This window comes from Arabidopsis lyrata, assembly GCF_000004255.2.
Source record: "Arabidopsis lyrata subsp. lyrata unplaced genomic scaffold ARALYscaffold_1, whole genome shotgun sequence".
NCBI lineage: Eukaryota > Viridiplantae > Streptophyta > Magnoliopsida > Brassicales > Brassicaceae > Arabidopsis > Arabidopsis lyrata.
Genome location: NW_003302555.1, coordinates 26508350 through 26523264, shown reverse-complemented (window position 1 = coordinate 26523264; position 14915 = coordinate 26508350). Strand labels below are relative to the sequence as shown.

General features: G+C 46.3%; 1 long non-coding RNA gene across 2 annotated transcripts; it reads left to right on the top strand.

Annotated features, from left to right (window-relative positions):
* Positions 1–420: 420 nt before the first annotated feature.
* LOC9330334 lies at positions 421–2268 on the top strand. Of its 2 annotated transcripts, XR_002329626.1 has the most exons (5): positions 421–979; positions 1071–1451; positions 1668–1830; positions 1919–2002; positions 2075–2268. It is a non-coding gene; the product is annotated as an uncharacterized LOC9330334 (long non-coding RNA). The 2 variants fall into 2 exon arrangements; XR_002329625.1 differs by having other exon boundaries at positions 421–1451.
* Positions 2269–14915: the final 12647 nt, after the last annotated feature.

Here is a 14915-nt window from a genome sequence, read left to right as displayed (position 1 = left end):
TGTCTTCTTTATAAAGAGTTTAGATTAGAAAGTAAAAGTTCGATTCATATGTGTGATTTGATTTATCAGTATTTGGATTTGTCTCTTGCTACATGTTTTATCACGTTATCTGCTTTTTCATTCCTTATGCTTGCTATGTGTGCACTTAGATGATTACGGGTTGTGTAAAGTGGATATTTGTGGTACTTATTCATCACACTGATGACTTTAACTTGTGGCAGATAGAAGAAATTGCACAGGCTGAACCTGCTCAAGGTTGCATATCGAGCTTTGATGCTCTCAATATCCGATTCGAGAATCAGGTCAGTCATAGTCCCTGCCTTATGTATATTTACCTCTTCATCTATTGGCAAAAGAAACCATCCATATCCCTATTTTTTTTTTTTATCATAGTGACTTCAAAATTGCTACTATCTTACATAGTCGCTTGAGATTTTCACTTCTGTAGGAGACATAATCTGAAACAATAAATAACTTTGTCGCTTTTGGGTTTCTTAGTCAGATAATCATGCACTCTTGAGTTATACTCTTCGTGTGTTGTATCATATAAAATCTATCACCACTGTTTATGATTGTTGGATTATAATGAAAAAATGAATCTCAAATTTCTTAGCATTCTCTTTGTTTTTTGTCTCTTTGGTAACAAATACCTATTCCTCTCTGGCCAAATTATAAGTATTCAGTCATCTGGTTGAACTATACAAATTTAGTCTCTTTGTTACGGCTGAGAGATCTTGTGTTAATATCCCAGTTACCAAGTGAAGCCAGCAGCAATCAACAGCAAGTCCCTCCTGCATTCCTGAACTTTTCAATGTCGCAAAAAGAGGAAACACTCAAAGAACTTGTTAGGGACAAATGGCTGTGCCACCCAAATGAGGGAAACATCGGACTTGGTATAAGAACTCTTCTTGATCTGCGCAGTTGGTTCAAGAACAATGATATTCCTTCCTGCGAGGTCTGCAATGAATTTGGAGTAAAGGTCTGCATTCTGAAGAAACCTGATAGGAATTACTATTCACACTGTGATGATAATACTTGCTGATGCTTTGTTTTCTAACTCTTGTTTCCAGGCGGATTTGTGTCCTAACGAAGGTTGCACTGTCCGGATACACATGTACTGCCTGAGAGACTTGTCATCTCCAAAGGTACGCATAGGTTGTTTAGATTTTTGTCAACCCCAATAGTATTTTATACTTTCTGATCGCATAAAAACTGCAGGATGTTAATCTTTGCTCTGGTTGCGGGAAGCCATGGCCTTTGGGTACCATTACGAAAGTAGAAGCTGTTGAAGAAGCAGCGGCTGATGGGATATTATCCTTGAATCCTTCAGCTGGTGAACTTGACTGGAAGAAGGCTGAACACACTCTTAAAAACCGGAAAATCCAGACGTTACACGATGATAAAGTGTACACGGTATTTGGTCTAACTAAAGATCATTGCAATGAACAAAGGTATGAACAAATTATAAGGTTTGTATTAATCTTATTCATTAGGTAAAGAATTACACAAGTATTTATACAGAGGCTAAGTAGATTAGGGTTAAGGAAATTACATCAAGATCCTTAACTTATTATTATTTACATAACTCCTATACAAAGAAATGCCTCTTATGTTTATATACTTCTGTGAGTTCATTATAATAAGATATATTTCTTTGCTGTATTTAGGTTTATTAGAAAGTCTACGAACGGAAACGGGGAATCCGAGGAGGTTGAGATCACAGTGTATAAATATTTCACTGAAGTGTTGGGAATTAACCTGGAATATTCAGGTGATTATCCTTGTCTACGTGCTGGCGGCTCTAACCACCCGATTTACTTACCGATTGAGGTAATTTAAATGATTTTCAGAATGATTTTTAGATTGACTTGCCACATTTTCATGCACATAATATGAAAATTATCTCTGGTTTTTGCAGGTCTGTTTTCCCCTCTATCCTATAATCGATTTCATTCTCACAATCCAAAGTGCTTCAGGGATATCTGAAGTTGATTGGCACAAGGTAAAAGATAAAATTTTATGCTTATAAAACTTTTAGTATTTTGAGTATTAATCATATTACTTTTCTCATCAGGTTGAAGTGGTTCTAAAAGGTTTGGAAGTTCGGGTAACTTCAGACCATAATCGAGTGTACACGATCTGTGGATTAAGTGAAGATACTTGCGAGAATCAAAAGTATGTCAAATATTTTAACATTCTTTGCTAAATTCTCCGAGTTTGTTATATGGTTATTCTCTGAGTTTGCTATAAGGTTATTTATTTGTTTGATTTAGGATCATAATGGAAGGAAAGGGAAAAGGAAAGGGAAAGGGAAAAGGAAAAGGAAAGGGAAAGGGATCCGAGGTAGTAGAGACAACCGTCTTCGAGTACTACAGTCTCCGAAAAGATGCCGTGAAACTTTCACCAAAGTCCTTCTGTATAATGGTTTCCCAGAAGGATCATCAACTCTACATTCCAGTCGAGGTAATTTTGTTATTTGTTTTCATTTTGTAGTACTACTTTTTCATTGAAAAGCTTATGATAACAGTTCTTATTAATTTGTTTGCAGTATTGTGTTCTTGTTTCCCCTGTCCTTACTATCTTGTTTTCGATTCAAAAGGAGGTAAAGTTTTTAATTATTATTTATGTTGTGATTGTAGTTCCATTATCTTGTTTCTAATAGTATTTTTTTTAATGTTTTCAGCGTAAGCTTACCATCACGCATGGGAAATACAAGATAAACAAGAAAAGTACACCGGAACCTCCACGTATTGTTCTTACACCCGATTCGAACAGAACAAGTAAGTGTGTTATTCTTCTTTGCTTAACCGGTTCATATTTAAATAGGTTAGTTAAATATTTTATTGATATTATGAATAAACTGATGCAAAGCTTGTTACTTAAATGTCAAAATATGAATAAACTGATGCAAAGCTTGTTTAGATAAATATTTTATTCATAAAAAGTTTCACTAACCTATTAATAAAATCCTTACATTTGCAGAAATTCCCATTTCTCTATCACCTCTTAGGAATTTTTCAGATTTCCATAGAAAGAAACAGCTAGAACCCACTGATGAAGAAAGAGAATTCGGTGTGATAATTGGATGGGATTTTGAGAATCAAGCCTATAGAGGAGCATATCAGGAGGCTGAGCTATTTCTTGATAGAATATTAGCAGGATTGAGAACCTTAAGAAGCAGATACTTCATTCTAAGGGTATTTGCTTATGGAGATACCAAGTTTATTGATCCAAACGTGTTCACCAAGTTAAAGAAGTTAAACATCGAAATCATTCATATTCCTCCAAGAGAGACGGAGACTAAAAGCTCAAAGAAGAATAAAAATAAAAAAAAGTGGTGGGAGACGAGTAGCTTATCCACCTGTCCATCCAAAATCAAAAGTTTTCCATTACAAGGTATGAGTCATATTTTCCCACCTATCCCTTCGAAATCATACTTATTCTTCCACATGTCCCTCACGTGTTCAGAAATATCATATCTTTTACCAAGATCTACTCATTCTAATTTGTTGAAATATTTTGCGTTGTAGGTTCACATCACATTTAAAGGCTCTAGTAATCCTACTGGTGGTAGAAGAATAAGATTAGAGGAAACTAAATTGATATCCCATGAGTATATTTACGATGTCATTGGAAGTAACCTCTATACTACTAGACAACTGCCAAAGAAGAGAATGCAGTTCTGCTTTTTCTTTGAAAACAGGTGCAAATTTCAAATTTTTGAGTTCATTTTTTAATTCCTTTTCTATGTTTTGACATTCGTTTTTGTTTGCAGTAATGAGCAATGCTGTGTGAAGATAAGATTTATTTCAGAGCTCCCTTCTTATCCGTTTTGTGCAATTCTTCCTGAACCGTTTAAGAGTATGTAGCAATTGCCCTTCAAGGAGAATTCTATATAATGCTTTCGTTGCAGCAGTAACACTAACCATTCTTTTTTTTTTATTTCCAGGAAAGCCAGACGCGGCAGATATGAGGATCCTACTTGCGGTGTTGTTGCACGCGCTTGACTTCCGACCTCCCGGCAATATCCTTTTCTTTACTGGTGATCAAGATTTTTCAATTCTGATGGCGGAACTGGCACGTAGAGGCTTTGTTATATTAGTCGCCAATGACAACCGACAAGCGTTGCTGGATCTTGAAGCAAGAGCTTCTTGGGATTTTTATAGGTTATGCGAAGGTGGATCCTACCGGACCATAAATGCAGGTCCGAAGGAAGAGTATTTCGAAGATTTAGAAGAGTAAGAATGAGATTAACATTGCAAACAAGCTGTACACTTTTTATGTTCCTATTCAATGGCATATTAATGGTAGCACAATTTTTTCAGAGTTGGAGGGAGTAATTCTTTGAGCTTTTTGGGAAAAGATGGAGAAGCTGGAACTTTGGGGCTGACAGGCTTGCAGAATCTAGGAAATACCTGTTTCCTGAACAGTTCCCTTCAGTGCTTGGCTCATGTGGAAGTCGAAACTAACACAATCAAGATTTGTCTAGGGTTTTATTTTAGGGATACGATAAACGTGAATTCTCAAAGAACAACAGAAACGATTGATACCAAAGATGGTGTTCTTGATATTATTAATGAAAAGATGATTTTGATCGTACAAGAGTTTGATCGTAAAAGAAAAAGTGTTTGTGCTGTGAGAGCTTTGCGTAGTTTAATTTCCAGAGCGATCTTTCTTGCCCTTCGTTTGAGCCTTGAATCTCTTTATATAGGGATGATGAACCGCCTCTCCAGCGATATTCTCGGAAGATTTCCATTTATCTTGAAGTCGGCCAGAATATCGCGGATTTAGGACAATTTCCTTATTCTTCGGAGTTTTCGGAAGATTTCCTGATTTGAGTTGATCCTTCGCGATTCTTCCTTATCATTTCCGAGTTTATCGGAAATGATCCTTCTTTTTCGGAAATGATAACTTGCTTGGAAATGATACCTTTAGAGAAGAATATTTACTAAGTCTTTGCTTCGGGCGATGATGAAGGCTTCGCCTCGGAGAACTTATGCAACCGGCTCGGGGACAAGAGAGGCGTGGCCTAGGCTCCCGAGGAAAGCGGCTCGGGTTCACGGAAAGATCCAGCTCGGGGGTCTCGACACAAACCGGCTCGGTTTCCCGAAGTGAACCGGCTCGGGCACTTGAAGGGAGCCGGCTCGGGTTCGTGAGCCTGCTGACAGACCCCGAGCAGACTATGGGTGTCCCCCGAGGTGATTGATGCGATGACCCGAGGCGAGTGGCAATCTGACCCGAGGTGAATGATAGTCCGACCCGAGGTGAATGGCAGTTCGACCCGAGGTGAACGGCAGTTTCCACCGAGGTGTCTTCAGAAATTCCCTGAGGCGTTTGGAGTTCGGCTCGGTGCTATGGGATGAAATCCGACCCCAACAGTTAGCCCCCCAGCTCGTTGGTTCGAAGAGCGACCGATGAGCTTCACGACTGTTAATCCGAGCCGTTTTAAACCTTGTTCCGAGCCCATCCTTTGAAAATTTCGCGAAGTGTCATTCGGTAATTAGTGTTCTTGATGATTCAATTCTCTTCGACGCTTCATCTTCTCCTAACGCGTGTGACGGTTGAGATTCTACCTCGAGAAGTGGAAGAGTCTTCTGCTGATTCCCGAGACCCGTGCGGATGCGAAGTAATTTAGTGTTGGTCACGCGCTCCCGACGCGCCCGAGATTTGGGCGGATGCGAAACATTATTTAACTGGTGTGTACCCGACGCGCCGAAGCAATCTATAAATATCCGACTCTTGCTTCATCTTCTCATTTCGCAATCTGCAAGGAAAATTTCTAAGGTTCGCTTCTTTTCTCTCTGATCTTGATCTCTTTAATTTCCTCTTGCTTTGCTTTATTTCCCGTTATCCCTCCGCCGTACCAGATCTTAGATTTGGTTTTTCCGATTTCGAATCTTGTTTTTCCGATTCTTTTCAATTCACCCGAGCCGAAGATGTCACTCTCTGATTCGAGCGATTCGTCCCGAGGCAGAAGCATTCCTGTTCACGAAAGGAAAATTGTCTGGAGCAGTCCCTCGGAAGGAGCTGAGGCTAGTTTTTCAAATTGCTCCGAGCGGAAAGGCGATAGTGAATCAAGGTTGTCACCTATGGACCAAGATCCGAGCCGATTCTTGGCTCGGGAAGATACAGTAGCGAATGTGGCTCGGGATGAGGATCTTCCTGATGATCCCGAGGCAACTTTAATTACGGGGAGGGCGCATCCTCCGTCTAAGGACGAAGCTGGGGGCTCTTGTTGGCAAAAGGCGCCCGAGCCGTCTTCGCTCCCTGTAAAGGCCGAGGCGATTTCCTATGATTCTGATGCCGAGGCGAGAATACTTCAGGCCAGGATGCAGGCGGCTAAGGCTCTGCAGCTGAAGACGAAGCGAGCCAGAAAAGTAAAAAGGCCCGATCCCCCTGGTTCTACGCTATCCACCGAGGACTCCCTCAGAGAATTAAGAGCTCGGTTTGGTTTCAGCGAAGGAGTCACGATGAGGCTTCCGACTCCGAGTGAACGAGCCGATAATCCTCCCGAGGGGTTCTTCACGCTGTACGAGGGATTTTTCAGTTTTTGTTTCCTGTGGTTCCCTCTCCCGAGGCTGATTGTTGAGTATTTGTGGTCGTACAAGATTGCGTTGGCCCAGATCTCAACCCGCGGACTACGGCATCTAATCGGGATTTTAGTTAGGAGTTTCGAGGCGGATAAAGTTTTGTCCCTCGGGCATCTAAGGAATTTCCTGGAGGTTCGTCGTAGCCCGGGTCCTCTGGAAAGGTACTACATCTCGCCGAGCAAAAATAAAAAGATCATTGGCGGGTTCCCGAGCAAGGACGAGAAATACACCGATCATTTCTTCTTCGTCGCGATTGACGAGGACTCCGTCCCCGAGGGATGCCTTGATAAAATTGTTGCGAAATGGGGCACAATCGGTAGTTTACCCGAGGCGTTTTTTTTTTTTTTTTTTTTTTTTTTTTTTTTTTTTTTCTTTGCGATTTGATCGATTTATTCTAACCGGTTTTGTTTTCGTTTTCAGATCGTAACCCGGCGTTCCTCGAGCTTATCCCCGAAGATCTTCTAGAAATTCACGAGGAGTTAGCTTCGCGGAAGTGTAACTGGACCAAACATTTCACGCTTAAAAGGGTTGAGAAGGCGTTGAGATTACTCCGAGGCGTATCCTGTTCGTCCTCGTCATCTTCTTCGGATCACCGACTAAGCGGCTACATGGAGATGCAAAAGGCGAAGATGACACTAAGGGAGAAAAAGGCTGCCGAGAAGGAAGCGGCCGAGCAGAAAAGAGCTCTCGAGGCAGCCTTCAAACCTTTGAGCGAGGGGTCCAGAGGGCCCGAGGCGTCCGATCCTCCCGAGGCATCTGGCAGGCCCGAAGCGGTTAAGGCCCCGAACGATCTGGGGTTGACCGAGCGGTTGCTTCGGTTCCTCCCGAAGCGGTCGATGATGTCCCAGCTGGGGACAGTGGAGTTCAGGCTCCCGAGGTCGAACACACCGAGGTGGTGGTTGGCTTGGCTGCCGGTAGACAGGCCAAGTCTAAAGGAAAGCGTCCTCGGGGCGAACACTCTACCGATAGGAGGAAAAGGTCGAAGAGCGACCATGGCAGCTCCCGACCGATTTACAAGGACAAGATGGCTTCGGCCAATCTTGTTGCTTCGTGCGCATGGCCGTTGCTGACGGCCCCTGAGAATCTGGCCGAGGCGGAGAGATACGCCGAGACTTCGGCTAACTTTCTGAAGGTAATGATTTTTTGTTGAGCCTCTTGTTTCGATTTCTTTTCCGTTCCTAACATGTTATTTTATTCCCAGGCTTTCTCCTCAATGAACACGCTGGTTCGTTCTTACGAATCTGCGAACCGTCAGCATGAAGTTGCCAACGAGCGGCTTGAAATAGCCCGTGCGGAGTCGGAGAGGAGGATAGCCGAGGCGACTACGGCGAGAGAGAACGCGGAGGCCCTTGTCGCAGCTGAGCAAGAGGCGAGGCTGAAAGAGGCCAAGGAGAATGCTCGAATTCGGCAAAAAACCGAAGCAGAGGTCGAGCGCCTCAAACGCTTGCTCGCCGAGGAGAAGTCTCTTCGGGAGGTCGAGGTAGCCCGAGCCAGGAAAGCTGCGAAAAGGGCGGTTACTGAGGAGTTCGCCAAGCAGATCGGGACGATCGAGGCGAAACTGGAACAGTTTGACCAAGTTGCCGATCGTTACATGTACTTCTCCCAGGCCAAAGCAAACGCCGAGCTGATCGCCGAGCTCGAAGGGGGAAAGTCGATCGAGGATGAGAAGAAGGAGGTAGAGGCATGGAAAGAAGAGTTCGGGGATGCCGAAGCGGAGTATTCTCGGCTTGCGGTTGAACTGCTCGGAACTTTGAAGGTTCCTCCGGTTTCACCCGACTCCGCTCATGATAGCCTCGGAAATAGGTCGGTGGAAGGCGATGCGACCGAAATCGGAGTTACCGATCAAGCAGGAACGTTCCTGGATCCTGCGGCGACGTATGCCGAAGAGCGAGACGAATAAGCCCGAGGCGTCTCTAAAACTCCTTTTTCTTCTGTTTTTTTTTTTGTAAAACTTATGCCTGGACGGCTTTATCCATCTGAATGCATGTTTCTTGAATCCGATACCAGTGTTGAGTAACTGGGTTTATGACATGCCCGTCGAGCCGTTTTAACTTCCCAATAGTATTAACTTCCGAACCGGATTATACACCAATGTCAACGTAATTGGGTTTTGGTAAAAATGAGTTTCGGCTCAGTAGAAGTTATCTTTCGGAATAGCGAACCAGTGTTAAGATAACTGGGTTTTAGTTATATGGGACTAATCTCTATCGGTTGCGACCCGAGCTGATATAGTCGAAGCCAGTGCTTAGAAGCGAACTGGGGTACCAGTGTCGAAGTCAACTGGGTTTTCTGAAGACAATTTCTTTATGGCAGGATATCTCCGACCGAATCGTCTTGACTGTTTATATAGCGCGCTGTAACCGAAGCGGTGAAAAGAGCTTTTTCTGTTCGGGGACGTGGCCATCGTCCGAACGAACTTTTAGCTTTATATGTCGGTAAGGTGACCGTGAAAGTTTCCGAGGTGACTTTTAGGATAGATGTCGAGGTGGATAAAATTAATGACCCGAAGGGTAAAAACTAGAAAATTAGTTAAAAAGTTAAGTGGGAGTATATGTATACGGACCCACTCCCCCCTTTTTTAATTAGGGGGGGTAGCTGAACTCGTCCGAGGACGAGCTGCCTACGTACCCTTTTCAGGGATCAAGCCACCCCGTAGTTCGAGTACATGCGTACCTTAGGTTTTTAGCGGTAGTATTTCCTTAGATGCATTGCGTTCCAGGATCTAGGTACCGCTTTGCCGTTCATGTTGATGAGTTCGTAGACGCCGGGACGGATTACCTTTGCAATCGTGTAAGGTCCCTCCCAATTCGCGTCGAGTTTGCCTGCGTTCTGCTCGGCGGTATTTTGGAAAACTTTGCGCAGTACGAGATCTCCTTCGTGGAAACGGCGATGTTTAACGTGAGAGTTGTAGTACCGAGCCGTCGCATTCTGATAGTTCTGCATTCGGACCAAAGCCGAATCTCTTCTTTCGTCAATTAAGTCCAGCTCGTCCAGCATCATCTGAGTGTTGGAATTTTCCTGCTCGGGGAGAAAACGTCTTCTCAGTCCCGGGATCTCGGCTTCGGTGGGAATCACACACTCCGTGCCGTAGACAAGGGCGAAAGGTGTTTCTCCCGTGGCTCGCCGTGGCGTGGTTCTGTGTGACCAGAGTACTCCTTCCAATTCGTCGGCCCAGCGGCCTTTCTTTGCGTCGAGGCGCTTTTTTATTCCGTCGAGAATCGTCTTGTTTGCCGCTTCGGCCTGTCCGTTCCCCTGAGGATACCGGGGCGTAGACTTGCTGAGGCGAATTCCCCATTTCTCGCAGAATCCTTCGAACCGAGCCGAAATAAACTGCGATCCATTGTCTGTAACGATCTCATAAGGTATCCCGTGGCGGCATATGATGTTCTTCCAGACGAAGTTTTCGACCTGCGCGTCTTTGATGCTGGCATAGGAGTCCGCCTCGATCCATTTGGAGAAGTAGTATGTTAGTACGAGGACGAGTTTCTTCTGTTTGGAGTTGTGTAGAGGTCCGATGATGTCCATGGACCATCGCATGAACGGATAAGGCGAAGTGATGGAAGAGAGGAGCTCGGCGGGTTGATGAATGGTTGGTGCGTGCCTCTGGCATTTATCGCACCGCTGAGAAAATTTCTCGCAGTCTTTGACCATCGTCGGCCAGAAATATCCGTGGCGTTTGATCTTTATAGCCAGAGCTCTTCCGCCAGAATGGTTTCCACAAGATCCGCCGTGAACTTCTTCCATGGCTCTCCGAGCTTCGTTTCCTTCGACACAGATAAGGAGAGGACCAGAAAACCGCCATTTAAAGAGCTCTCCGTCGATCAGAGTATACCGAGCCGCTTTGGCCTTAAGCTTCCGAGCTGCCCACTTTTCAGTAGGAACTTCTCCATCGGTAATGTAGCTTCGGATGGCTCCGATCCATTTGGCGTCGCTTCCGTATTCGGGCTCGGTTGCGTCCGTAGTTTGCTGGTCTAGTTGTTCGATGTCCATTTCTTCCAGTTCTTCTGTCTCCCGAGCTGTTAGAACTTGATCTTCGCTATTATCTTCAATGCTCGGCTTTTCGATGAACTCGACCGGTATGATCCTCTTCAGATTTGGGTCGGAGGTTGAAGCTAGAGCCGCTAAGGCATCGGCCGATGTGTTCTCACCTCGCGGGATTCTGGTCAACTCAAACTCTCCGAACTGTTTCGCCAAGTCTTGCGTGAGAGCAAGATACGCTTCCATTCGTTCGTCGCGAGCCGTGTATTCTCCATTGAATTGATTAGCCACGAGCTGGGAGTCGCAAAAGGCTCGCAGCTTGTTGATCTTAAGTCCCCGAGCCAGCTTAAGTCCTGCTATTAGCGCTTCATATTCAGCCACGTTGTTAGTCGCGTCGAAATTTAGCCGAAAGGATTGTTCAAGGATTTCGCCCTCTGGTGATGCGAGGCGGATTCCGACGCCAGAACCTTGTTTTGAGGATGAGCCGTCGACGTGGAGGATCCAAACAGCGTTGGGCGACTCTTCTCGGACGTTCTCTGTTGGCAGCTCGATGATGAAATCGGCCAGGACTTGAGATTTCGCGCATGTTTTGTTTCTGTATTCGATGTCATACTCGCTGAGTTCTACTGCCCACTTGGCTAAGTGTCCCGATTGGCTTGGACTGTGCAAGATGGTTCGGAGCGATATGGGCGCCATGACGACAATCGAGTGAGACTGGAAATATGGCCGTAGCTTCCGAGCTGACATTACTACGGCGAGGGCGAGCTTTTCAGTTTGCGGGTAGCGTGTTTCCGCGTCGGTGAAAGTTTGCGAGACGTAAAAAATCGGCTTCTGCTCCCCTCTGTCTTCCCTGACTATGACTCCGCTTATAGCCGTATCAGAGACCGCGATGTATAGGAATAACGGCTCGCCCGGGACTGGTTTCGCTAACACCGGTGGATTAGCTAAATACTTCTTCAGTTCCTGGAAAGCTTCTTCGCAGCGATCGGTCCATTCGAATTTCTTGTTCCCGCGCAGAGTGTCGTAGAAAGCTAGACATTTGTCAGTGGATCGCGAGATGAATCGGTTCAAGGCTGCGACTCTCCCGGTGAGACGTTGGACTTCGCGCTTGTTCTGCGGTGAGGGCATGTTTAGTAGAGCATCGATCTGTTTCGGGTTCGCCTCGATGCCTCGGTGTGTTACGAGATACCCCAAGAATTCTCTAGACTTTACCGCGAAACGACATTTTGCTGGGTTAAGCTTCATGTTGTGCTTGTTGAGCTGACGGAAACAGTCGCGCAGATGGGCTATGTGGTCGCTTTCTTCAAGAGATTTGACTAACATGTCGTCGATATAAACTTCCATCGTCTTCCCGAGCTGTTCGGAGAACATTCTGTTGACGAGTCGCTGATACGTCGCGCCGGCGTTCTTGAGTCCGAAGGGCATGACTTTGTAACAGTAGATACCTCGGTCTGTGATGAATGCTGTCTTCTCGCGATCGTCGGGGTGCATGAGAATTTGATTGTATCCTGCGAAAGCGTCCATGAATGATAGCAACTTATTTCCCGCGGTTGCTTCCACTAAACGATCGATATGTGGGAGCGGAAAACTGTCTTTAGGGCAAGCTTTGTTCAGATCGGTGAAATTGACGCAAACTCTCCACTTGCCGTTCTTCTTTTTAACCACGACAGGATTTGCTAACCAGTCCGGATACCTTGCTTCAGAGATCGAGCCGATCTTCAGGAGTTTTTCAACTTCGGCGTTCACTGCATCTGCGCGATCCCGACCCAATTTTCTTCGCTTCTGCTTGATGGGCTTGAAAGATGGGTCAACATTCAGCTCGTGGCAGATTACGTCGATGCTTACCCCAGGTAGATCTTCAGCCGACCAGGCGAAGGTGTCGATGTTCTCCTTGAGGAATGAGATGAGCTCGGTCTTGAGCTCCTCGGTTAAGTCGCTGCCAATTTCCACACATCGTTCGGGCCGTTCGTCGTCGAGGCTAATGGAGATTACAGGATCCGAGGTAGGCTTCTTCTCCTCGCGCGCCTCCTCGATCTGTAATTGCTATAACTGTTTAGATATAGCCTTCTCTTCACTCCGGCCAAGTTTCGATTTCTTGTGATCCGTTTCAGCCTTTACTTCAGTGACAGGGTTTCGGAGTTTGTGTGCTGCCATGAAACACATCCGAGAATTTTTCTGACTGCCCCAAATTGTTTTCACGCCATTAGGGGTCGGGAACTTGACACACAGATGATATGTTGATGCGACAGCTCGCATTAGATTTAACCACGGGGTTCCCATTATGACGTTGTAGATGGTAGGTCGATCGGTGACTGAGAAGTTGACTATCTTTGTTACCCCGCCGGCTCGGACTGGTAGTTGGATGGTCCCAAGCGTCATCAAAGTTTCCCCTGAAAATCCGAGGACAGGCCTCGGGGTCGGAATCACCTGTGACATGTCGATGTTCATTCGTTGGAGCGTTTCGCGAAAGATCACGTCAATGGTGCTGCCGGTGTCAATTAACACTCGGTAAATATCGTGGTCTCCTATCGCTAATGTGACGACGATTGGGTCGTTATGAGGCATGTCGAGCCCGTTTGTCTCGCTCTCTTCGAATGTGATCACGTCGTTAGGTCGATCGAAGGGTCTTGTCCAGTTGCTAGGTGTCTCGGCTCGGCATTGATAAGCTTTGATTGCCGCTACAGTGTCAGGACAGTATGGCGATCCACCCATTATGGTAAAAATCTTCTGCCGCGTACCATCTCGGTCTTCGTCTTCCGATCCCCGGGTTCTTTTCTGAGACTCCTGGTTCCTTGGTTCGGGGTCTCTTCCTGGGTTGGTCTGTTCGGGCTCCGGTTCTGGCTCGAGGTCCTTAAGAGTAACGTTTGTCCCGAGCTCTCCAGCTAGGAATTTGGTTGCTAACTTGGCTCCGAGGCTTCGGCATCTCGAGGTATGATGGCCGAAAATTTTGTGGTGTTCGCAATATTCTTGATCATTGCTCGGTGGCTGATCCCTTGTCCAGGTGAAGGACTCTCTTCCTCGCCCACGGCCTCGGCCTCTACCGCGGCCACGGCCTCGGGGCGTGTCAATCTGGTAGCTATGGTATCCTGAGAAATTGCGCCCTTCGTGATGCGTATACGTACTGCTCTCACGTGTCTTTTTCTGGACCGGAGGCGCCGCTTGGGCTTTCTCGGTTTTCTCGGCTCGGGGCGCCTGTTTTGTTGGCTTGTGCCTCTTTGCTAGTAGCGCCATTTCTTCTTCGTGGGCGACGAAATCCGAGGCTCGATGGAGCGCGTCGCGAATTGTCGTTGGTTTAGACAGGTTCAACTCTTTCCTGAATTCTGACTTGTACCAGAGAGCTTTCTTCAAAGCCGAGAGAGCTGCTACATCTGTAATTCCTTCGACCTTGGCTAGCGTCGATTTGAAGGTCTTGAGGAAATCCCTTAGTGGCTCGGTCGGCTGTTGAGACAAGGACCATAGATCCGCGTCGGAAGTTCCGGGGTCGATGAGCACGGAGTATTGTTTGAGGAACAATGTCGACAGCTCGTCGAAACTATCAATCGAGTTTCGTTCCAATCTTGAAAACCACTCTAATGCGGGTCCTTTGAGGTGTTCCACGAACAGTAAGCACAGACCCGCATCCTTTTCTCCGGGCTTGAACCTGGCTCGGGCCACAGATATCACGAACGATTTAATGTGGCACTTCGGGTCGGTTGATCCGTTGTAGGAGTCGATTCTGAACTTTCCCAGGTTGGACATCGTCGTCTCAGAAATTCTTTTGGTGAAAGGCGTATTCCGAGATTCTTCCAAAATTCGGTCGATGTTCGGCGCGGAGGATGAGACGCTATGTATCTGGGTTTTGACGAGCTTCATATCGGCTTCCGCCTTGGCTAGGGAGGCTCGGATCTTGCTTAGCTCGTCTTCTCTTTCGGATTCTTCGGCCCACCTTATGTTTTCCTCAGTTTCTTCGTCATCAGTGAGATCTGTTCGCTCGGCGGAGTTAGCTCCGGCTCGGGTACGTTCGTCTTGCAGATCTTCTGGCTCGTCCGTCAAGTCCACTGCGTCTGGCTCGGTGGGATCATCCTGGTTCTCGCGCCTGACAGGGTCGGCTCGGGTTGCGACTCTGGTATTGCCGGTTGGTGTCGCGAACGTGAGTCTCGTTGGGTTGATGCCAGGCAAGTCCCTCCGAGCTCGTGGTGGCCAAGTTTGGAAACGTGTGGTTTTTTGTTGCCCGCGTGTTGCGATTTCGTCGACTCGCTGCGCCAAGGTTTGGTTGGCTTTCTCTTGGTCGTCAGTTTTCTTCTGGAATTTAACCATCAGATCTTTCAGTTCGGCTAGAGTCGCTAGGATCGTCGGATCGGCGGGTTG